Here is a 25804-nt window from a genome sequence, read left to right on the forward strand (position 1 = left end):
ATATGATATGTATATGTATAACGCATGTAACTCTTTGTTTTCAGACAATGTAAATGAATCTATGTAATGTAAAGTTTTGTGTTTACTATGCTTATTATGTACATTGGTTGCGATATTCATGACGTCCTTCGCCCCGGAACGTTTCCGCCTTTGGTTTCGGGGTGTGACAGATTGGTATCAGAGCCCTTGTTTAAAGTGAACTAGTATACCAAACCTTACATGGTATAAGACTATAAACACTAAGGGGCCTAAGTGCTCTGAACTAAAAGTATACCTTAAAATATAAGTATTTTTAAGAGTATACAAGTATACTTAACCGTCGAAATCCGTAACTGCAAGTAGAACAAAACATAAGTAAATGGGTGTTGTACGCTACGGTTAAACCTGGGTAGTTATGTAGTCATGTCTAGGATCAATATAGCCTGGCCAACTATATTCATTCGAGACACAACCAACATGTGCTTGGGAGTGACTGTGGTATGCAGCATGCCTAAAACTTGCCCAATGCCCAAACAACGAGCCGTCGCTGCAGCGAATCATGAAATACTATGGGAGTATTTCTCGAGCCAAATCTATTATAGAAATTCTCATTCCAGCATTACTCCTCAATCATTCCTTTAGCGATAGTTTATCTGCTTTGATAACTCTTTCCTACTTTATCGCTTAATAGAATGCTATATCTGTCTTAATGAGATATCCTCTGATCCATATCTTTTGATTCAATTCAGAGGACTTATGATCCTCTCTTTCCTGATCTTTTTAGATCAAGATGCCTCCAAGAAAGAGACCCAGCTCAAAGAACAACAACAACCCTCTGCCGCCACCTCCTCCCCAATTTGATCATGTGATGTTCCAAGCAGCTGTTACTGCCGCAGTGGCAGCCGCCATGTCTCAAAGGAACCCCGGTGGCCCCGGTGGTTCAGAAGGTGGTCCCCAGCCCCTAAACCAAGATGATAACCAAGGACACCAGAAGGAGTGTTCCCATAAGGACTTTATGAACGCAAAACCCACACCCTTCGATGGCACTGGAGGTGTCATTTCCCTAACCCGATGGTTCGAGAAAATCGAATCTATCTTTGAAATTTGTGTCTGTTCGGAATCTGATAAAGTGAAGTTCGCCGCTTGTACCTTCACCGATAAAGCCTTGACTTGGTGGAACTGCCGAGTCAAATCCCTAACCCTACCCGTAGCCAATTCCATGGGTTGGGAGGCCATGAAAGAACTTCTGCTTGCAGAGTACTGCCCACGAGGCGAGATGCAGAAATTAGAACATGAACTATGGAACCTAAAGATGCAGGGTTCTGACTTAATCGCTTATACCTCTAGATTCGAAGACTTGGCGCTGCTCTGTCCAGGAATGGTTACTCCGGAGAGTAAGAAGATTGAAAGATTTATTTGGGGGCTGACACAGCCAAAAAAAGGGAATGTGTTGGCTGCAAAGCCAAACACTTTCGACAACGTTAAATGTCTGGCGCAAACCCTGATTGATCACGAAGATAACCTTGATGAGGAGACCACCACTCCTGAGCTGGTTAAGAGTAGTGGTGGAAGTAAAAAGAAATTCTGGAACAAGCGGAAGGCCCAAAGTATACAGGGATCCTCTAAGAAACAGCAAACGGTAGTAGTCCACGTTGCTACTGCCTCTGCTACTGTTTCTGCTGTTGGTTCCATTGCCCAGACTCCTACCAGCAGATATACCGGTACCCTTCCTTGGTGCAACAAGTGCAGCTACCATCACTGTACTCCTGGGCCATGTCGCGAACGTCTCTGCAACAATTGTGGCAAGAAGGGCCACCTTGCTCGAAACTGCAGAAAACCAGCCCAATCAACAAATCAATATTCCGGAGCGGGTGTCGGTCAGGCCTGCTATAATTGTGGTGAAGATGGGCACTTCAAGAGGAACTGCCCCAAAGTAGCAGCAACTAGCAACACTGGAAGAGTCCTAGCTATAGAACAAGTTGAGACAGCCGCCGATACCACAGTTGCCACAGGTATATTCTTCCTCGACAGCCCTTATAATTACAATCCTTTTCGATTATATTGTTGAAAGAGAATCTATTATTTATTCAATCAAACATCATCTTAACCTTAGTCCTCCATTAGTAACTGAAATGTCTACCGTCGAGGTGTCTAACAACGAGAAAGAGGATGTTAGCGATAGATTCATAGGCTGTACCCTTACCCCGGACGATCATTCTTTTCCCGTCGACCTAATGCTATTTTCCATAGAGAGTTTTGATGTTATCCTTGGGATTGATTGATTGAGTTCCAATTATGCGGATATCCTTTATTACGAAAAATCCATCCGTCTCAACCTTCCCTCTGGTCAGACTCTCACGATCCGTGGCGATAAGTTTAGCTCGAATCTTCATATCATTTCCTGCGTCAAAGCTCAAAAAGGCTTCCCAGAAGGGAGTGCCATAAATTCCTAGCCTATGTGACCATCGAGAAACAGGAAGTTGCATCCCCGAAGTCTGCAACTTTTCTGGTGTCTTTTCCCGAAGAGCTTCCAGGAATTCCTCCCGAGTGTCGAGTCGAGTTTCACATCGACCAAATTCCTGGAGCTACCCTCGTAACCAAGCCGCGTATCGATTAGCGCCAACAGTAATGCAGGAGTTTTCCAGTCAGCTATGAGATCACAGGAATGATGTTTCCAAAACAGCATTCAGGACTCGATATAGTCACTACGAAGATGTAGTGATGCCCTTCGGTCTAATCATTTTCTTTGACCATGTAGTAATCGAAGAAGGCATGTTACCTTCTGAAACCTGAATCCCGAGGTACATAGAACTTTTTGAAATCCTCATTAGGATCAATCCCGTAGCCAACAAACTCCGACTACCCTCAGAAACTTAGCAGCATCCATCCGGTATTTCACGTCTCTGGTCTTAAGAAGTGTCTACCCGATGAAACCACAGTAATCTATTTGATGAGACCGAAATCAATGGAAGTCTGAACTTCATGGTAAAACCAATAAAAAACATAGATCAAGAGGTTAAACGTATGAAACAATCCGTATCCCGATAAGTGAAAGGTTCCCCGAAATGGCATGCGAGAATCCAAATTCACTAGGAAGCGTGATGATCCAATAGAACAGAAGTATCCGTATTCTCTTTCCAAATTCGCGAGTCGCATCTAAAGTTTGAATTTCGGGACGAAATTCCCACTAACGGGGGGATAATGTGACAACCCAAAGTTTGTTCCGTCGTCGTAACCCGGTTCCATTAATAAAGTCGTTACGTTCCAAAATTTTCCGTTAACTTTGTTTTCATTTAATTTGTTTGCGACTTCTATTTAAATTTCATAAGTGTCGGGATACATTTTAATTCATTAAAATATTTTCTATTTTCATTTAGAAAATATTTAGTTTCATCTAAGTCATAATTACGGTAAATTAATCGGGTGCGACCAAAAGCCTCGTCTAACGTCAGTATCGGGTAGAATTCCACCGTGACCCAAACTTTGAGCATATATAAAGTTGAGAGAGCCTCATTTGAAACCTTTTCCACACTCTCTCTCTCTACTCTCTCTCTACTTTCTCTCTCTAAAACTCGAAATCAAGCAAAAATCATCCAAATCAAGCTCCAAACCATCAAGGTAACTACCCTAGCTCCTAGTATAACACCTTTGGCCTTCAAATTCGTGAAATATATGAGGAATAGGACCATAAACATGTGTTTACGGTCCTAGAACCTCCTTAGGCCTTGAACACATGTAATAAGGGGTTTTGAGCCTTAAAACCCTTCCAAACCTCATTTGGAGCTTAGATATGACTAAGGGACTTATTTGCATGGACTTAGAATACCTTTAACTCATCATTTGGGGCATAAGAATGAGTTTACGGTCCAAGCACATGCTTGGACCGTAAACACCTATTCTTGGGGAGTAAACTCAATTTAAGGTGTTAGTTTGCCCCTAAACACCTCCAACAAGCTTCCATGAGAGTATAGAACCTTATAATCCTTCAAGAAATGCACCAAAACTTACACAAATGGGACAAGCTTGAGTTTACGGTCCAAGAACATTCTTAGACCGTAAACTCATCTCCTTAGACCTTAAACTCATCCAGTGGGTGTTAAACTGGCCTTAACACCTTGTATGGTTTAGAAATGGGTCTAGAACTTAGTATGCTTGACTTTCAACCACCAAAACACATGAATCATGGACAAACATGAGTTTACGGTTGTAAACTCATGTGTTTAAGGTAGTAAACTCCCAAGAACATCTTCATAGACCGTAAACTACTTTTCCAAGGTCAATTCAAGTCCCAAACATTTCCTAAGCCATGGAATCAACCCTAGAACCTTCCTATGTGCATTGTAATGACCTAGGACCACCAAAACATCAAGGGATTGAGTGTGGGGGAGTTTATGGCCGTAAACTCCTAGTTTACTGCCGTAAACTCCATTAAACGGTCCATATGTGAGTTTAATCCATTCCTATGCCCTAGATTTGATCCTAGCCAATTTTCCCAAGTGATATAAGGCCATTTAGCATCATAGAACACCCCACCATGAGTTTATGGACGTAAACTCATGGGGAGAGGGTCATTAGGGCCGTAAAACCTCTTATGAGTTTACTCTTGAGGATTAAGCTCCATATCCAAGCCTTATACATCCTTAGATGTCACCCGGGTCACTCCAAAGACTTATTTTGAAGTGTTTTCGCGTCTTGGAGTGTATAATCTTATCTAATTAGTGATTCAAAGTCTAATTAGATACAATTGTGTATCATTTCATATTACATAGGAACCTTACGCGTTATCAAGCCCCGATCTGACATTTAGCATCCTAGACGACACGTTCTTCGACTGGTGAGTTCATACCCCTAAGCCTTTTTCCGTGTTTTCCAATGTTTTTAGGGGGGAATACAAGCAAATTATAAATGTTTTCAAAACCTAAAACTGATGTAATTCTATATTTATCTGGCTAACTTTTAGATATCTTTACCCCTTATGTATTATGCTGAGCATAAGGGATGTTTTTATCGATTATAACTACATGGATTTCAGTAAAGGAAACAAATCAAATCAATCAAATTATTATGGGAATAATTTGGGATCTTTAGTTCTTACTTAACAAGCACAGATTTATGTAAAGCTTTTAGATAAACTATGTCTGATTCAGTTTATCTCTTTTTAAGTTAATTTAGAGTATTTTTCCAGATAATTCCATTGTATTTAACTGTTTTCACTGTATTATGTTTCAAAAAGATTAGTATGTTTGATAACGTCTGAAAACACTGTGAGTAATTTAATACTAGCTTGTGAGATTCGTCATTACCCATTGGGATATCAGTAAATCCTCCCCGGAAGTGTAACCAAAGTCTCCAAGAGGGAGAGCGTGGAATTTGTGAATAGATCTATTCGGGACTGACAATCCCACACCTAAACTACTAGCTACAGTTACGCGGGCACGCCTGGGGTGACAAATTTTGGATATCGTCCGACTTCTGATGAACGTCAAGGAGGTCTCGGTGACGCATCAGCATTGTTACCCGACTCACAATACGTATTAACATAAGTTTATTGACAGATTTGATTTTATATCTATCTTCAATCTATAATATCTATATCTAGTACGGGATGTAAATCCCATGGTTTTTGAATCTATATCTAGTACGGGATGTAAATCCCATGGTTTTTGAATCTATATCTAGTACGGGATGGTAATACCATGGTTTTGAATCTATATCTAGTACGGGATGTTAATCCCATGGTTTTGAATCTATATCTAGTACGGGATGGTAATCCCATGGTTTTGAATCTATATCTATATCTAGTACGGGATGGTATTCCCTTGGCTTTTAAATCTATAGTTTTGCGTATTAAAAACTATTTTATATCTAGTACGGCATGGTATTCCCATGGCTTTCAATCTATAGTCTTATAAAATAATAACTATTTTATATCTAGTACGGGTTAATATTCCCATGGTTCTCAATCAATATTTTTATGTATTAAAAATATCTACTGTTATACTGGATGGTAATTCCCAATGGTTTTCAATATATAGTTTTATGTATTAAACTATACTCTGTGGTATTTAACTAAACTTTGCTTTTAGGAAAATAAGGGTTTTTCCTAGGATAACTGAACTGTTCTTAATTAGACCGTGTAACCAATGGATAACTAAACTATACTTATAAGAAAATATGGGATTTTCTTGGATAACAAACTTTTCGGAAAACTAAAGGAAACTTGTACATTTTCAGAAAACAAACATCTTATGAACCCACCAGCTTTATGTTGATTTTCAAACTGCTTGTATTCTCAGGTCCACATTAGACAGGTACCAACGATCCTTTTGGCGAAGACGGAGTACGTAGAAGACACGTCTTTACTTTTGTTCATACGATATGTATATGTATAATGCATGTAACTCTTTGTTTTCAGACAATGTAAATGAATCTATGTAATGTAAAGTTTTGTGTTTACTATGCTTACTATGTACATTGGTTGTGATATTCATGACGTCCTCCGCCCCGGAACGTTTCCGCCTTTGGTTTCGGGGTGTGACATCATTGGACAAGAATTTGTTTAAGTTTGATAGATGAAATGTAGGATGTATGTTATTTAGTTCATGCGGTAATCAAAGCTTGTATCCTACCGGGCCGATTCTGGCAAGGATCTCGAATGGCCTGATATATCTTGGATTTAGTTTCCCACGTTTTCCAAAACATATTAACCCTTCCAGGGTGAGACCTTCCATAGAACCCGGTCTGCAACCTAAAATTCCAAGGGCTTCCGTCTCTTGTCCGCATAACTCTTTTTTCTATCTTTTGAAGCTTTTAGCCGTTCTCGGATTTGGACAATCCTCTTGGTCGTCTCTGTGACGATTTCCAGGCCGGTGAGAGTGTTGTCAGGTACTTGTCCTTTAGCTAGTTGCGTGTCGCCTACTTCGGCCCAACACAGAGGTGATCTGCACTTGCGACCGTAGAGGGCTTCGAATGGAGCAACCTTGATGCTAGTGTGATAGCTATTGTTGTATGAGAACTCGACTAGCGGTAAATGGGTATCCCAGGCCTTACCAAAATCAATCACACAAGCTCTTAGCATATCTTCCAAAGTCTGAATGGTCCTCTCACACTAACCGTTAGTTTGTAGATGGTAAGCGGTACTCATGTCTAGTCTCGTCCCTATAGATTTTTGTAGTGACTGCTCGAATAGCGAGGTGAATCTACTATCTTTGTCAGAGATAATTGATATAGGTACACCATGCAGTCGTACAATCTCTCTGATGTATGTTCAAGCTAGTTTCTCCATCTTGTCAGTTTCTTTTATAGGTAGGAAGTGCGCGGATTTGGTTAGTCTGTCGACGATCACCCAGATGGTGTCAAGTCCACCCGCTGTTTTGGGTAACTTCGTTATGAAATCCATGGTCATCTTCTCCCACTTCCACTTGGGTATTTCGGTTTGTTGTAACAATCCCGAGGGCTTTTGGTACTCTACTTTGACTTTGGTGCAAGTCAGACACTTGCCTATATAGGCAGCAAATTCGGCTTTCATGTTCGGCCACCAATACAGTTTCTTGAGGTCCAGATACATATTGTCTGCACCGGGAGGCACAAAGTATCGAGTCTTATGAGCCTCATTGATGACAACGTCTCTGAATCCACCAAACTTCGGTGTCCAGATTCGATTCATGAAGTAACGAACTCCATCACCCTTGACTTCAAGGTTCTTATCCATTCCTCTTAAGGCTTCGCCAACCACGTTTTCTATTTTCAAGGCTTCCTTTTGAGCTTCCTTGATTTGCGTGGATAGGTGTGAATGGATTTTCATGGATAAGGATTTAACTCGGGTGCCCGATTATTCCTTTCAACTGAGGGAATCAGCTACTACATTAGCTTTTCCCGGATGATAACGAATCTTGCATTCATAATCGCTTAATAGCTCAACCCATCGTCTCTGTCTCATGTTGAGTTATTTTTGGTTGAGAATGTGCTGAAGGCTCTTATGATCGGTGAAGATTGTGCATTTTGTGTCGTAGATATAATGTCTCCAGATCTTTAGGGCGAAAACGACTGCTCCTAGTTCTAGGTCGTAGGTAGTGTAGTTGACTTCGTGCGTCTTGAGTTGCCTCGAGGCGTATGCGATGACCTTTCCTCGTTGCATGAGAAGACATCCCAAACCTTTGTTTGATACGTCACAGTAGACAACAAAGTCTTCTATTCCTTCTGGCAGGGATAATATAGGTGTGCTGCATAGGGCTTGTTTCAACGTCTGAAACGTAGTGTCTTTCTTTTCTCCCCAGTTTTAGGTTACACCCTTCTATGTCAAGGCAGTAAGTGGTTTGGAAATCTTCGAGAAGTTTTGTATGAATCTTTAGTAATAGCCTGCAAGGCTCAAGAATTGTTGGATTTCTGTTGGAGTTCTTGGTGCTGACTAGTTCTCGATTGCCTTGATTTTGGAAGGGTCCACGTGTATCCGCTCCTTGCTGACCATGTGACCAAGGAAATCTTCTTTCCGAATCCAAAATTCACACTTTGAGAATTTTTCGTATAGTTTCTCTTTCCTTAGTGCTTACAAGATCTATCAGAGGTGTTGACTATGTTCTTCTTTGGTCTTTGAATAGATGAGTATATCGTCTACGAACAGAATCACAAATTTGTTTAGGAAAGAACGACATACTATGTTCATTAAATCCATGAACACCGCCGGTGCATTTGTTAATCCAAAGGGCATCACTACAAACTCATAGTGACCATAACGAGTTCGGAAGGCCGTCTTGGGGACATCTCCTTCCAGGACTCGCAGCTGATGGTACCCAGATCTTAAATCGATCTTTGATAAGTAGCTTGCTCCTTGGAGTTGGTCGAACAGATCATCTATGCACAGTAGAGGATACCTGTTCTTGATCGTGAGTTTGTTCAGTTCTCGGTAGTCGATGCACATGCGAAAGGATCCATCCTTCTTCTTCACGAATAGGACTGGTGCTCCCCAAGATGAGAAGCTTGGCTTGATAAATCCTTTATTGAGTAGTTGGTTTAGTTGGTTGGATAATTATTGCATCTCTGCCGGGGCTAGACGGTACGACGATTTTGCTACTGGGGTAGCTCTGGGAAGCAAGTCGATCCTGAACTCGACTTGACGTTCTGGGGGAGCTCCTAGAAGATTTTCAGGGAAGACCTCGGGGAAATCGCAGACTTCTGGAATGTCTTTGATGTCTTTCGTTTCTTGTTCCTTATCTACCACATGGGCTAGGAAAGCATGGTATTCTTTGCGCAGGTATTTTTAGGCTTTGACGCAAGAGATGATTTGTAAATTTGTACCGGGTTTATCACCATAAATTATAAGAGTTTCACCATTTGGCAGATTAAGGTGAACGACCCTTTCGTGACAAAGTATATCGGCATGGTGAAGGCTTAACCAATTTATACCGATGATGACATCAAAGCTTCTTATAGTGATTGGCATTAGATCGATTTAAAACGAGTGTTCATTTAAATCTAGCTTGCAGCCTATGTACATATCGTTTGTGCTTTCTGTTTTACCGTTTGCCATTTCTACTGGAAATATCTTATTAAGTGATTGGGGGTTTTGCTTAAATAAGTGTTTGAATTCATGGTTCACGAAACTCCTCTCCACACCACAATCAAAAAGTATGCATGCATAAGCGCCATTGAGGAGAAATGTACCCGTAACCACCGTAGGATCAGCTATTGCTTCGTTCTGCCCTATTGCTAACACCCTTCCTACACCGCCAGTATTCCTTGAAATAGGGTAGTCTCTTTTGTAGTGCCCAGCTTCGCCACAACCATAACATGCCTGGCCCACCCCGACTCCAAGAACTTGGGTGATTGGTTGTGTTGGTGCCTTATAGAAACGGGCAGTGTGCCCTTTCCTGTTGCAGTTAATACAGTGCATCATCCTACAATTTCCGATGTGATGGTAATTGCATGTGCTGCACTTTGGTAGGTTTCCAGCATATTGCTTTGCTGGTGCAGGAGTGACAGGGACAGCGGTGGGAGTAATAGCGGCATGAACTGTCACTAGCTGCTGTTTCTTGGAAGGTTCTTGCGAAGGTTGACCCTTCCTCTTGTTCCAAAACTTCTTCCTGTTGTTGTTGTTGGTATCATTGATTTTAATATTCGATACATCGATCAGGAAAATTTGACCTTAACAAAGGTCTAGAGTACATCAATGAAAATGGGAAAATTTGACCGCATTCAGGCCCTCGAATTGTGTACTCACAATCCGCCGAGCATACATACAGAGTAGCACCAACGCTCACTCGATAAGTATATATGCATAACAGAAGAATCATGCGCTCTACTCCGAGCGGGTGGTACGTTGCAGACCACGGCATGTCGTGGAAGTCCGAGCTCGATTTACTTGATGTTCAACATCGATGACACGCCTCTCCATTGCGGCTTGGTTCTTCCGAAACTCCCTTACTTCAGCTCTAGCAGTGGTAATGTCTTTCTGGAGGGAAAAGGTGTGCTCTATAATGCGATCATGTTCTTTGTCCAGGCGACAAAGACGTACCGCAGCGATCTGGGCAGTGCACCAACGTCCAGCATTTGGCTGGCGTTTATCCGTGTTTGCTCACCTAGATTGGCGATGCGACGAACCATGACAGGGAGTGCCCTGTCCGCTGAACCCCCGTTACGGAGGTCATAAAAGCCTTGCGCCATGCTGTAGGGTGGACATTGTCCTTGTTCCCTGCTCCATTGTTTCAGATCTACAGCCTAGAGGGGCACCGAGCTCTGAAAGTCTCGCTAGAGGTCTGGTACTACCTGGGGAGGATTGTAGACCTCAGGTTCGGAGTCAGTGCCCTCATCATCGGCATCCTCTTCCTCTTCTTCGGGATCCTTGTCTGGCTCCTCCGCGGAAATCTCTTCGGGGTCCTCTTCTGGATCCTCCTCAATCCAACCCCCATTGCCTTGGTTTGGGTAGTAGTGACCCGGGGATGTGAAATCCTGCCATTTTGCCTGATCGAGAATAGAGATACGAGAATTATATAGAATTTGAGTGTAAGAAGAAAATTTCATGATAAGACCTACACCGAGTCTTCTATAATTACCTAGTGTATACGAATTACATACAATTGAGATTGAATGGACCGTTGGATAAGTAGTTTCACTCCATGCCCACATCCAAACAAGGAAAAGAGATTAAAGCGAAAACATAAGTCCTAAGCCCATGCAACCTCACTCATGTGTAACCTTGAAGTATGCACTTTGCAATTATAGCCTTGTCAGCGAAGGTTTTTAGTTGTTATAAGTTTAATTTTTATTCTATTTGACGATCCTAATCCTAACAAAACGTCGGCGTTTACTCGCTTGTTATAGTTTTTATTTTGTCATAAATACTCCTATAGCATTTAAATTTGAAATTTTAATATTAGTGTTACTTTAGTAAGTTTTTGACTTGTTGCTTACTATGACTATTCCCCGACATACGTTGGTCATATCTCGGAAAAATATAGTTGATCAGGCTATATTCATCCTAGATCTGATCACATACTCCGAGGTTTAACCATAGTGTCCAACATGTGATAATGCTTTTGTATGCTTCTAACTATGACATTAAACTGTTGCATGCATGTATTTGTACGTTTATGAAAACTAGCATTTTAATTAAATGAAGTATGGTAGGAGTGAAAGTGTTTTGTCAGAGGGTTTTATTCCCTTTGAATTTATAGTTTGTATATCTTATGTTGTTCGATATATTTAGTTCACTATAAACAATGCTCTGATACCAATCTGTCACACCCCCAAACCAGAACGGCGGAATCGTTCGAGGGCGGATGACTTCATGTATCATAACAGTTGAATAGATAGTAAAGAAAGCAAACACAACCATCATAAATATAATTTAAAAAGTTACATTGTTGATTGTATTACATATTTTAAAAGAAATTACATTATGATAATATAATAACTTTGAAATTGACGCGTTAGCATCCCTTCCCAAATGCAGTTGTTACTTGTATTACTGAATCCCTGAGAAATACAAGTAGTTTTGAAAAAGTGTCAACAATTATGTTGGTGAGTTCATAAGAATTTTTGTATAAGAATTGTATGCCTTTTTGTATAAAGCGATTGTGTTTGTATCTAGAAAATCCAATATTTTCCATAAATGAATAGTAGTTTTTAAATGATTCAATAACGAAATGCGTAAGTATTTTCTATACCTAAAATAGTGTAAGTAGATTTATATATGTATATAAAATCACTAAGGCATTTGATAGCCTCGTAAATCAAATGTTTTAATACTTCATGCGAGTTTTATAAATGTACTATTGACCAGACTGCTTGTTACAACGTTCTTCAGGTGTTGGAATGATATGACATTTGTAAAAAAAAATGTTACTCTATGTATTTGACATTTATACACCAAATGTAGATAAAGTATTTAAAACTATATGTAACGATTTGCATTTTAACATAAGATTTTCTTGCGTTTCACTTGTATTTCTCCCCCTAAAATATAGTAAAAGCGTGAAGATATGGGGGTATGAACTCACCTAGAAAGATTGATGATTTGAAGAAAACGAGATTTGTTGCGAGCAACACTATGATTGGAAGCAAGTGAGTTTCTCGGGTATTTCGAAGCTTCGGACCTTCGTCGGTACTTGGATACGTAATCGGGGTGTCAGGGTAGTCTCGAGGGGCTCGAAAGTGAAAAGTGGGAGAGAAAGGAGGTAAATTAACAAAAATGGCCGACACCCTCGCATCCTTTTTATAGGGGTGTGAGAGGCTTCGTACGCTTGGCATACTCCGGAGTTACGCGAGGCATACGTCATGCATGAAGCCTTCCTCGTTTGTCGGACTTCGGATGGGACGGGGGTAGGGGCGTAGGGGAGACGTGGCTGATCCGAGACCCCGTATGACTACGCTGGACGTACTCCGAAGTTACGTCGGGCGTAACCCTCCTCTATTTGTGTGCCTCAAACTTCTAAAATGTGTAACTTTAGCATACGAGCTCCGTTTTTGACGTTTTTTATATCCACGCGTAGGTGAAAATATACTCTACAACTCTTGTTTTGACTTCGTCGGCAAATTTTGATTTTATTTTTAATTATATATTTTTAATAGGCCAAGGACACAAAAAGTCCGTTAAAAATACACAACTTTTTCATCTGATATCTGTTTTCATCAGACTTTTTATCGTTGTGCTACTATTGATGAGATCTTCGATTCTCGTTTAGGTTGTGTCGGCTAACTATCGCTCGATCTCAATTTCGAGTTTTAGCTGTCTACCACTACTCCGAAACTTAGAAAAATCCTAACTTCCTCATACGAAGTCAGATTTGGACGTTCTTTCTATGTATCTTCACGTTTAAAGATATCTACGACATTCGTTTAGGTACTTAAGGCTAAAAAGTATTTTATTAAAATTTCGCGTTTTACGCTTTAATAGTTTATTACCGGTTTTGCTGCGGATTTTCGATTGGTCATAATTTCTTAATTAAAACTCGGATTTTTGTGTTCTTTATATTTCTGAAAACATAGTTACAAGATCTAATACTTTATGTATCCCAATTGAGACTTTTGATATTTTCATTTCTGACGCTATTTTTATTTATTTACTAATTCAAAATAGATTACAATATTTGGCTTATGTCATTACATTGACTTGAAATACCGGATTGTCACAGCTTCTTTGATCCGTACACAACACATATATAAACTTAATTGTGACAATGAAAACATTATCATATGGAATGTGATCGGTACAAAACACATATATAAACGAGACGAGTAGAATACCACCACATGACTTCATTACATAATAATTATCAAGGTTTTATTAATTACTATATAAATAATAGGTGTATTCAAAAACCATACTTAAGATCATTCACTTTCAACAGTGGCTGTCATAATTGGGTTATTTTGCTTGCCCCCATCATAATTGATTGCTTTATGGAGAATGATTGATTGAATGGGATTTGTATGCGATTTGAAGTTGATATATCACAAACCGACTTTATACATATCAGTGGGTAAACGAGGGCCAAAAAGAACATCAAGTGGTGTTGCTTTGCCATTAGTCGCCCCCATGCTTTCAGTCATATCAACAGGTTCGTCTGATGGTTTTTTGAGCACAAACTGTTGTATCAAATGAGCTAGCGTTAAACCCAAAACCTGAAGGGCAAATAAAACACCAGGGCGATTCTTCTACCACTACCAAAAGGAAGCAATTCATAATGGTTTCCCTTGACATCGATATCCTTCTGACTGGTCAAGAATCTCTCAGGCTTGAATTCTGTGGGATCAGACCATATATTTGGGTCACGTTGCAACTTCCAAAGATTTACCAAAAGACGAGTTCCTTTTGGAATGTTGTAGCCACCCACAATGCAGTCATCCAGTGACTCGTGAGGAACAGCGAGAGGTCCAGCTGGGTATAATCGTAATGTTTCTTTGATGATGGCATTGAGGTAGATAAGTTCTTTAGGTCTGACTCCTCCACCAATCTGTCCCTTCCAACATGCTCATCAATTTCATCTTGCGCAATTTTTAATGTTTTTGGGTGGTTGAGCAACAATGATAAAGCCCAGGTTAATGTCACAGATGTCGTGTCAACGCCTGCTAATAGGATTTGCTGTGAACAGGAGTTTACACAAATTAAACACTCGTGGATTAGGTTCTATACTTAAAAGGCTGAAGAAATATTTAATGTAATCACGAAACAATGAGATAAAAAGTTTGAGTTTACTAGACTTGTCGCTTTGATAATTGTATCATGGTCAAAACCCGGGAATTGATCTTCAGAAGCACCTCGAAGAATGGAAATTAGCACATGCATAAAGTCTTGGTTCGCTTCATGTTGTTGTATAGACTTAATCTCCTGCTTGTGCTCCTTTAACCATCGGTCAAATATATTGTCCAAATCCTTCCAAGTATTCTTCATCACTTTTTTGTATCCACCCACGTCCCACTACAACAGTCGGACCCTGTGCAGAAGAAGATTTTAGACCCTATGGAGACGACAAGTCGTCGGCATAGTGTATGGCGACGACAAGTCGTCGGACAAAAGTCGTCGGCACAGGCGTGTCGGCATAGGTCTGTTAGGTCGTCGGCATAGAAGTCGTCGGTATAGCTAGCTCTATTGCGACGACATGTCGTCGGCACAGATTTTGTCAACGACATTTTCGGCGGAAAAAAATAATGTTTTATTAAAATCCTATGGCAACGACTAGTCGTCGGGATAGCTATGGCGACGACAAGTCGTCGGGACAAGTTGAGGCTATTACGACGCCTTGTCGTCGCTAAAGGGTTTTATCAGTTAACGGTTATGGACCTATAGCGACGACTAGTCATCGGGATAGCTACTGGTTGTTTTTTTTAGCTTTATAGGTTTTGTGCATTACCAATCCTGCATTTTTAACAAATCCAAAAAACATTGCAGCATATATCAATTGAAATACATTAACTAGGTACCATTGTTCAAATTCAAAACATCAAATTCAAGTTTAATATTACAATAAGTAGTTAACTAACATTGTTCATAATACTAAAAAAACATCAATCATCATTATCATAATCGTCTTCTCCTTCTTCTTCTTCTCCTTCTTCTCCTCCTTCTTCTTCTCCTTCTTCTTCTCCTTTTCCTTCTCCTTCTCCTTCTTCTTCCATCCTTTCGGCAAATTGTTGAGAGCTACTTGCTTGTGTGTTATAGTTGAATAGAAAGTTAGGAAATGGTGGTGGTTGGAAGTTCGGAATACAAGCCGCCAATGATGCATTATATTGTTGCAAATATTCTTGCATTTGTTGTGCATCGAATTCGGATTGAGATTGGGGTTGAGATTGGGACGATTTGGAAGTGGAAGGCCGTTCATTTGGAATTAAACCGAAGTTGGCGGTTGGTCTCCTACCCACCCTGCGAGCATGTCCACGTCTCGTCCCAAGGGCACGTTCTAAACATTCTTCCTCGTTTACTTCTCCTCCTTCCCCAACCTCGTTTTGCATTTTCTCATATTCATTTTGAATTTTCTCCGAAAATAAAGAAAACAATTAACATACGTTAATTAAAACAAACAACTAAACTTAAACATTCAAAAAATAATAATATTCCTTAAACAAGAAACTATAATTAATAATAATATATTTAAACAACATATTCATTTCGTTTATCACTTACCTAGTCTTCTTCTGCTCGACTTGTACACCAACCGAACCTTCTTTGTAGCGCATTTGTCTCCAGCCCTCAATATGCTGCGGCTTGATTCTCATTTGTTCCTATAATAAGTGAAAAAACAATAAATGTATTTGTACAAATGTTAATAACAATTTTAAATAATACTAATGTATTTTATTACCTCTAAATAACGTCGTTGAGCATACGGTCTACATCGTGAGCACTTGTGTGTGGAAGTTTAGACCTAGTAACTTTATTTTTTTCCGACGTGCATATGTATTCCTCGGTCAAAAACAACAAATCAATTATATCGTTCCAAGCTTGGGCGGTCCAATCATCCGGTGGACGTCTTCTTGCCCTTTCCACATTACGATATCCATCAACTCTATCAAAATGTTTTTTTATCTGATACTTGCTCTCTCGATAAGCTCTTTGCATATCTGCTTGGATACCCGCTCGAAGGGGTTCCCACAAGTTTGTGCCCCGATACCTATCAATATCAAAATAAGTCTGCAAAAGGAAAAACATATATGATTAGTAAAAAAATATTTAATAAGTGTAAAATTCAATACATATAAATGTATTGTATATTTACCTCTAGCTCGAGATATAAATCAACTTTGTACTTGGCAGGAACACGACGCCAAGTATGATAATGCAACAGTACCTTTGATCCCACCAGATTTGAGATCAGTCTGACAAACATTTGCCCGTTGTCCCCTATAAATCGATACGTCCGCCCGGAGATATCAATTAGCAATTCCAAAGGCTTACACTTGTTTTTTTCATACACGTCATACAAATTTAAGTTTCTCCCTTTGCCACGCACATTCATATTCTTCGCTTGTGCTATATTTACATATACAATTGGAAATTTAGAAATTTAAAACATTAATATATCTAATAATTAAAAATTTCATATAACTTACAAGATTGGCAACCCGATGGTACACCGCGTGCAATCCCGTGTGGAGGTCTATCCCCACCGTCTCCTCCGTGTCCCCTCGCGACTTCTGCCATCTGTTTAACAAATATTATAAACATTCAGAATATATAATAAAACTACAAATAAGCAACATTTCAAAATTTAACAAATATTATAAGCAATCAGGACATATAATAACAATAACATACCGTCAATCAGATTCATCACTAGAACAATATACATGTACAACATCATCATCACTGTCATAGTTTTCATTATTTATTTCTTCATCTGAAGAGTACGTATCATCATCGTCATTTTCATCGTTAATGAAATCGTCGTCGTTTATATTAGGAGCAGCATTCCTCTTAGCAACCACACTTGATTCACCAACTTCACCTAAATTCGTCTGCATAGGTAAGGTGCCTAAGTCGACAACCAAGGTAAAATCAGTTGATTGAGTGTTGTTCACAACATCTATCTCATTCACAACACCGATACTTGGATGATTCCAAAGTTTTCGATGATGAACCTCTTCCATAACTCTCCAGTAATTGTTTTGAGTGGGATCTTGGAGATAAAATACTTGTTTAGCTTATGTGGCTAAGATGTATTGTTGATCATCAAACCACGTTTTACCGACATACCATTCATGACTGGTATCGATAAGAATCATATTATTTATAGTCTTTAAACGTCCATTACGTAATGAGGCATTGAACCATTTACCACGAAAGAGTACAACTGATTTATCATATAAATAATGCAACTCTATGATCTCCTCTAATTGACCATAGAATGGTGTACCGTCTTCTTCGAATGTAACAACACCACTATATTGAGTAGTGCGTCGGAGATCACGACTATTCACGACAAATCGGACACCATTTACTATGCATGCAGTGTACGAATATGTACGCAACGGACCATATGCCAACGCCTTTAATTCGTCAGTACAATCCGTAGGCACATCTTTTTGGAGACAATAAATCTGTAAGGAAATATAAGATTATATGTTTAAGTAATAACTTAGTTTTACATTATAAATATATAACATACTTACCTTTTCTTTGAACCATGAAGGAAATTCCTTTTTGAAATCACTTTCAGGCAATTCTAATTTGAATTCACTGAATATGGGACAAAATAATTAGAATATTTAAAACACTATCGAAAAGGTAGTTAATAGATTAGAAACTTATGATTTGTAGCTTTTCATCTCATCCTCATCGCAATTGTTTAGTACAAACCAATACAATGATTTTTTGGCCTCGTTACAAAGTTCAGCAATTTTCTTAGCCGACATTGTTCGACATTGTGATGAGAAGACAGAAAATTGCCTTTTTGGAAGGCCGAGATCATCATTTCTATCAGCACGGTTAAATTTAGTTTGCATACCCTCAAGATACATAGAGCAAAATGTCAAAGCTTCGTCTGCAACATAACCCTCTGCTATTAAACCTTCTGGTTTGGCTTTGTTTCTGACATATTTTTTAAGTTTTTTCATATATCTTTCAAAAGGATACATCCATCTCATGTGTACAGGCCCTCCAAGAATGGCTTCATCAGGTAAATGAAGAATAAGATGAATCATTATGTCGAAAAATGTTGGAGGATATATCAACTCAAGATTGCGTAAGATCTTCACCACTTCTGTTCTGGCATTTCTGATGTCGTTAACATCCAATGACCGTGCACAAATTTTTATAAAGAATGTACATAGGTCAATGATTGTTCTTGAAACATTTGGTGGGAGACATGCTCGAACCCCTATAGGTAGCAATCATTGCATGAGGACGTGATGATCGTGAGACTTCAGCCCAACCAAATTTGATTCAGTATCATTAACCTTCTTCTTAAAGTTCGATCCAAAACCATCAGGTAGTCTCACTCCTTTAATGAATTGACAGAAACGTTGTCGATCAATCGGTTTGAAAGAGTAAGAAGCATGTGGGAGTATTTCCTTCTTCTTGTTTTCTTCCTTGTTGTGTTTCTTCATCTTCTTGACTTTCTCTTTTGGCCATTGATCTGGTCTAATGCCCATATTTTTCAAGTCAATTCTTGCTTCTTTTTTGTCTTTGCTTTTATCATTCATCAGTGCAGTATTCAACACACTCTCATTCACATTCTTTGAAATATGCATAACATCAAAATTGTGTTTTAGGTCGAGGGAAGACTAATACTCAAGCTCAAAGAAGATACTTCGTTTTGTCCAATTTAACTCTCTCTTTTTCCTTTCATCCTCGTGCTTTCTTTTTTTGCCCCCATAATCAGGATGTTTCCCTGGAATTCGATCAGAGAGACAATTTACTTGCTTTAATATAGTTGCATTACTGAATCTTCTAGGACGCGGTCTTGTCTCAGGTTGACCATCAAACAATAGACTCTCCCTCCAACTATGGTTTATATTCAAGAATCGTTTGTGACCAAAGTAAGACATCTTGTCGGTCACATAAATGGAAGATGTGTCTTCGTTACAAGTAGGGCATGCTAAATAACCTTGACCACTCCATCCAGATAGACTACTACGTGCTGGGAAATCATTGATAGTCCATAACAACATCGCACGCATATTGAATACAGTGTTGGTTGATGCATCTCTCATTTGGAATCCTTCGAACCACAACATTTTCAACTCATCCACCAAAGGCCTCAAGTAAACATCAATGTCCTTTGCGGGTGATCTAGAACCAGGAATCAACAAAGTTAGCATGAAAGAAGACTCTTTCATACATATCCATGGTGGTGTATTGTAGGAAGTCAATATAACCGGCCAAATACTATAATTGTGATTAAAGTTGCCAAATGGATTAAAGCCATCAGCAGCTAAACCTAGACGAACATTTCTAGGTTCTTTGGAAAACTCTGGATATCTCTTATCAAATTCTTGCTATGACTTCCCATCTACCGGATGATACATCATACCATTCGTTGATCTTCCAGTATTATGCCAAATCATATCTTTAGCTGTGAATCTGGAACTATACATCCGTCGAAGTCTTGGAGTCAAAGGAAAGTACCGCAACACTTTTTGTGGTACTCGCTTCCCCTTTGTGGTTGTGTCCACCCATCTACTCTCGTTACAAATCGGGCAATTCTGCATGGAATCATTCTCCTTCCAAAACAAAGCACATTCATATTTGCAAGCATGGATGGACTCATATCCTAACCCTATCTTTCTCAAATTTTTCTTAGCTTCATAGTGTGAAGTTGGAATCTTGCTCTTCAGGAAAGCAACTCCTAGCAACTCTAAAAGTTGGTCAAATGAACTATTTGTCCATTTATTGATCACTTTAATATGCAACAACTTTGCCAAAAAGTTTAAAGAAGACATCTCACAATCAGGGTGTAACTTGATATTGAGGTGCTCAAATAAAGCATCAAATTCTGGGTCCATGCCTCGTCCTTCATCATCTGTATCTTCTTCATTTGTATTTTTTTCCGCCATAACATCATCAATTACATCAAACATCTCATTATTTGTTGGAATGTTTATTGGAGTCGAATTGTAGCCCAAATCTGAAACATAATGCTTCTCACCGTGATAAATCCATATAGTATACGATTTTAGAAACCCACGGTCACGTATATGGGCATAAACCGTACTCAACAACTGTCGATACATATTCACACACTTTATGCACGGACAATGCACTTTGTCTTCAGAGTCAACATGTTGCCTAGCAATCTTCATAAAGTTTTTAAGACCTTCCAAGAATTTTGGGGACGTTCGGTGTTCCCGAATCCAACTCTTATCGATCGTCAATACTGTTTAATTATAAAAAATTAGATTGTATACATAGTTACAATAAATGTACTTTTATTAGTTAAATACTTTTATATGTTGTTTACTCTCAATAAACATACTTTTATTAGTTTAAATATTTTTATATTTTCTTTTTATGTTGCTATTAGTAACGTTTGTTGATGTGCGATCTTCCTCAATCGGTAAATACTTTCACCTTGTTGATTTCTTTATCACCAACTTTTTTTGCAGCTTCCGACTATTTCTTTTGCTGCTGACTTTACATTATTTAACTGTATTATCAATGTTGGGTTGTTATTTACATTATTTAATTGGATTTTCAATGTTAGGTTGTTATGACATTTGTGAAATATGATAACGCAATATTACTCATATTAGGTTATAACCTGTGAAAACCATGGTTGATAAAAAAAAATTAATAGAATAGAATAAATAATTATTTAATCATATAATTGATAACAAATAATCTATTTTTAACCAAAATATGTGTAAAAATTACATTGTGCAAAATAACTCAACCAAAAATTTTAACAGATACATAAATAAAATTCGAATGCATGCGAAACACAAACATGACAATGCTTTTTAACTAAAAAGAAAATCTACCCATAAATTTTCTTTTAATTAATATGTTAATTGAAAAAGAAAGGGGTTTTGGAAAAAAAAAAAACTACAATACTCCAATAGGCCTTTTAAATTCTTAAAAACTATTTATTTGAAAAAACGTCTTTTGTGATGCTTTTAGCAAAATAATTTTTCTAAGGAAAAGTAATAATAGAGTTATTCATAAAATATCACAAAGGTTAATATTTCAAGATAATCATATTTTTTCTGGATTTTAAAAATATCTACCAACTACCAATTTCTTGAAAATCAGCCGTAAGTTTGTGTGAGCTACTTTTCATCTTAAATACTTATATTGAAATGTGAATTTCTTGTTCTGCGATTCATCAAAACAAAATTTATAATATAAAAAATGTTTATTATATAAAAAAAAAGCTTTATATGTTGACTTTTCTATTATGGAAAAAAAATATCAAATTTTTACTTATTTTTTGTTATTTCAACCTAAAACCGGTTACCAACGGTTAAATTAGGTGTATTCCACAAAGACCCTACATTTTATAGATTCATGTTTTTCATTATATATAAATATCTAACTAGGAGTACTAAACTTAATTTGGGTTACCATGAGGTTTAAGATATAACATGTTGTTAAAGATAAATTTTAGAGTTATGAATTCGTTTATGAATTTTGGGTTGGTTGAGGCTATTGAATATCTTTTACCATATTAGATTCAATCATGAATATCTTTTTGTGAGTGTTCTTTATATATTCACTATAGAATAAATTAATATGATTTATATTGGAATAATATTCATTATTCGAGTACGTTTGATGTATATACTATATTACGTTTTTTACAAATTAATATTTAATGATATTGTTAAATTGTGTTATTAGTTGGTATTTACACAAAAATTTATGGATGAACATCATAAAGACTATATTTGTATAAACTATACCATTAAATTGTGTTATATATAAAGACTATATATATATATATATATATATATATATATATATATATATATAACAATACAATTAGAAAAAAACAACAAACAACAACACAATCATATATATATATATATATATATATATATATATATATATATATAAACAACAAACAATTTCAACACAATTCAAATTCAATTTCAAAAAAATTAGAAAAAAAAAAACTAACATTTTATTCTTGTGATGTTCTATTTTTTTTTGCTAGTCAAAGAAGCAAGGTGGTGGCTGGTGGTGATTTCAGGCGGCAACACTAGGTGGTGGAAGGTGAGGCAGTCACTATATCGGTGGAGCTTCACCACCGATTGCTACACATAAAAAAAACCCCAAATTAAGGGTAAAAATCAATATCAAACAACAATAAAAAACAAATTAGGGGTAGAAACGACCTTGGATTGGATTAATCGCCGGAAATTGAAGCTGGGTAGCCGATTTCGTCGCTTGGGAGGAGAGGATGCAGAAACAATCGCTGTGTGCAAATGAAAGAAAGCTGCGTATATGTTTTAGGGTATACCCCTATGCCGACGACATGTCGTCGGCATAGGGTCGACATAAACGACGACGTATCATTTAATCCTCGAATAAAAATATAAATGTAAATTAAAAACCATGTGTTGCCGACTTGTCGTCGGTATAGGATGTTCAAAAACTACGTCGTTTTCTTTTTTTGGCATTTGGAATAAAAATAAATGAAAAATCCTTTTTTTCTTACCTATACCGACGACACGTCGTCGGTATATATTTTCATATTACCGCCAACATTTTCGTCATTCCCGCCTGACCTATGGCGACGACTTTGGGACGTTCGGTGTTCCCGAATCCAACTCATATCGATCGTCATTACTTTTTAATTATAAAAAATTAGATTGTATACATAGTTACAATAAATGTACTTTTATTAGTTAAATACTTTTATATGTTGTTTACTCTCAATAAACATACTTTTATTAGTTTAAATATTTTTATATTTTCTTTTTATGTTGTTATTAGTAACGTTTGTTGATGTGTGATCTTCCTCAATTGGTAAATAATTTCACCTTGTTGATTTCTTTATCACCAACTTTTTATGCAGCTTCCGACTATTTCTTTTGCTGCTGACTTTACATTATTTAACTGGATTATCAATGTTGGGTTGTTATTTACATTATTTAATTGGATTTTCAATGTTAGGTTGTTATGACATTTGTGAAATTTGATAACACAATATTACTCATATTAGGTTATAACCTGTGAAAACCATGGTTGATAAAAAAAATTAATAAAACAAAATAAATAATTATTTAATCATACAATTGATAATAAATAAGCTATTTTTAACCAAAATATGTGTAAAAATTACATTGTTCAAAATAACTCAACCAAAAATTTTAAGAGATACATAAATAAAATTCGATTGCATGCAAAACACAAACATGACAATGATTTTTAACTAAAAAGAAAATCTACCCATAAATTTTTTTTAATTAACATGTTAATTGAAAAATAAAGTGGTTTTGGAAAAAACTCCAATACTCCAATAGCCTTTTAAATTCTTAAAAACTATTTATTTGAAAAAACGTCTTATGTGATGCTTTTAGCAAAATAACTTTTCTAAGGAAAAATAATAATAAAGTTATTCATAAAATATCACAAAGGTTAATATTTCAAGATAATCATATTTTTTTATGGATTTTAAAAATAACTACCAACTACCAATTTCTTGAAAATCAGCCGCAAGTTTGTGTGAGCTACTTTTCATCTTAAATACTTATATTGAAATGTGAATTTCTTGTTCCGCGATTCATCAAAACAAAATTTATAATATAAAAAATGTTTATTATATAAAAAAAATTTATATGTTGACTTTTCTGTTTTGGAAAAAAAAATTTCAAATTTTTACTTATTTTTTGTTATTTCAGCCTAAAACCGGTTACCAACGGTTGAACTAGCTGTATTCCACGAAGACCCTACATTTTATAGATTCATGTTTTTCATTATTTATAAATATTTAACTAGGGGTACTAAACTTAAATTGGGTTACCATGAGGGTTAAGATATAACATGTTGTTAAAGATAAATTTTAGAGTTATGAATTCGTTTATGAATTTTGGGTCGGTTGAGGCTATTGAATATCTTTTACCATATTAGATTCAATCATGAATATCTTTTTGTGAGTGTTCTTTATATATTCACTATAGAATAAATTAATTTGATTTATATTGAAATAACATTCATTATTCGAGTACGTTTGATGTATATACTATATTACGTTTTTTACAAATTAAAATTTGATGATATTGTTAAATTGTGTTATTAGTTGGTATTTACACAAGAATTTATGGATGAAAATCATAATGACTATATTTGTATAAACTATACCATTAAACTGTGTTATATATAAAGACTATATATAACAAACAATACAATTAGAAAAAAAATTAGAAAAAAACAACAAACAACAACACAATCACACACACACACACACACACACACACACACATATATATATATATATATATATATATACACACACAAATAACAAAAAATTTCAACACAATTCAAATTCAATTTCAAAAAAAATTAGAAAAAAAAAACTAACATTTTGTTCTTGTGATGTTCTGGTTTTTTATTTTTGCTAGTCAAAGAAGCAAGGTGGTGGCTGGTGGTGATTTCAAGCGGCAACACTAGGTGGTGGAAGGTGAGGCAGTCACTAGATCGGTGGAGCTTCACCACCGGTTGCTACACACAAAAAAACCCCAAATTACGGGTAAAAATCAATATCATACAACAATAAAAAACAAATTAGGGGTAGAAACGACCTTGGATTGGGTTAATCGCCGGAAATTGAAGCTGGGTAGCCGATTTCATCGCTTGGGAGGAGAGGATGCAGAAACAATCGCTGTGTGCAAATGAAAGAAAGCTGCGTATATGTTTTTGGGTATACCCCTATGCCGACGACATGTCGTCGACATAGGGTCGACATAAACGACGACGTATCATTTGATCCTGGAATAAAAATATAAATGTAAATTAAAAACCATGTGCTGCCGACTTGTCGTTGGTATAGGATGTTTAAAAACTACGTCGTTTTTTTTTTCTGGCACTTGGAATAAAAATAAATTAAAAATCCTTTTTTTCTTACCTATACCGACGACACGTCGTCGGTATATATTTTCATATTACCATCAACATTTTCGTCGTTCCCGCCAGACCTATGGCGACGACTTGGCGACGTTCAGTGTTCCCGAATCCAACTCTTATCGATCGTCAATACTTTTTAATTATAAAAAATTAGATTGTATACATAGTTACAATAAATGTACTTTTCTTAGTTTAAATACTTTTATATTTTGTTTACTCTCAATAAACATACTTTTATTAGTATAAATATTTTTATATTTTCTTTTTACGTTGGTATTAGTAACGTTTGTTGATGTGTGATCTTCCTCAATCGGTAAATAATTTCAC

At 37.0% G+C, this 25804-nt stretch overlaps 1 pseudogene; it reads right to left on the reverse strand.

Annotated features, from left to right (window-relative positions):
- Positions 1 to 13821: 13821 nt before the first annotated feature.
- The window catches only part of LOC128133595 (cytochrome P450 CYP82D47-like), a 47633-nt pseudogene continuing 35650 nt past the window's right edge, over positions 13822 to 25804 (reverse strand).

The sequence above is a fragment of the Lactuca sativa genome, chromosome 4, assembly GCF_002870075.4.
Source record: "Lactuca sativa cultivar Salinas chromosome 4, Lsat_Salinas_v11, whole genome shotgun sequence".
Taxonomy (NCBI): domain Eukaryota; kingdom Viridiplantae; phylum Streptophyta; class Magnoliopsida; order Asterales; family Asteraceae; genus Lactuca; species Lactuca sativa.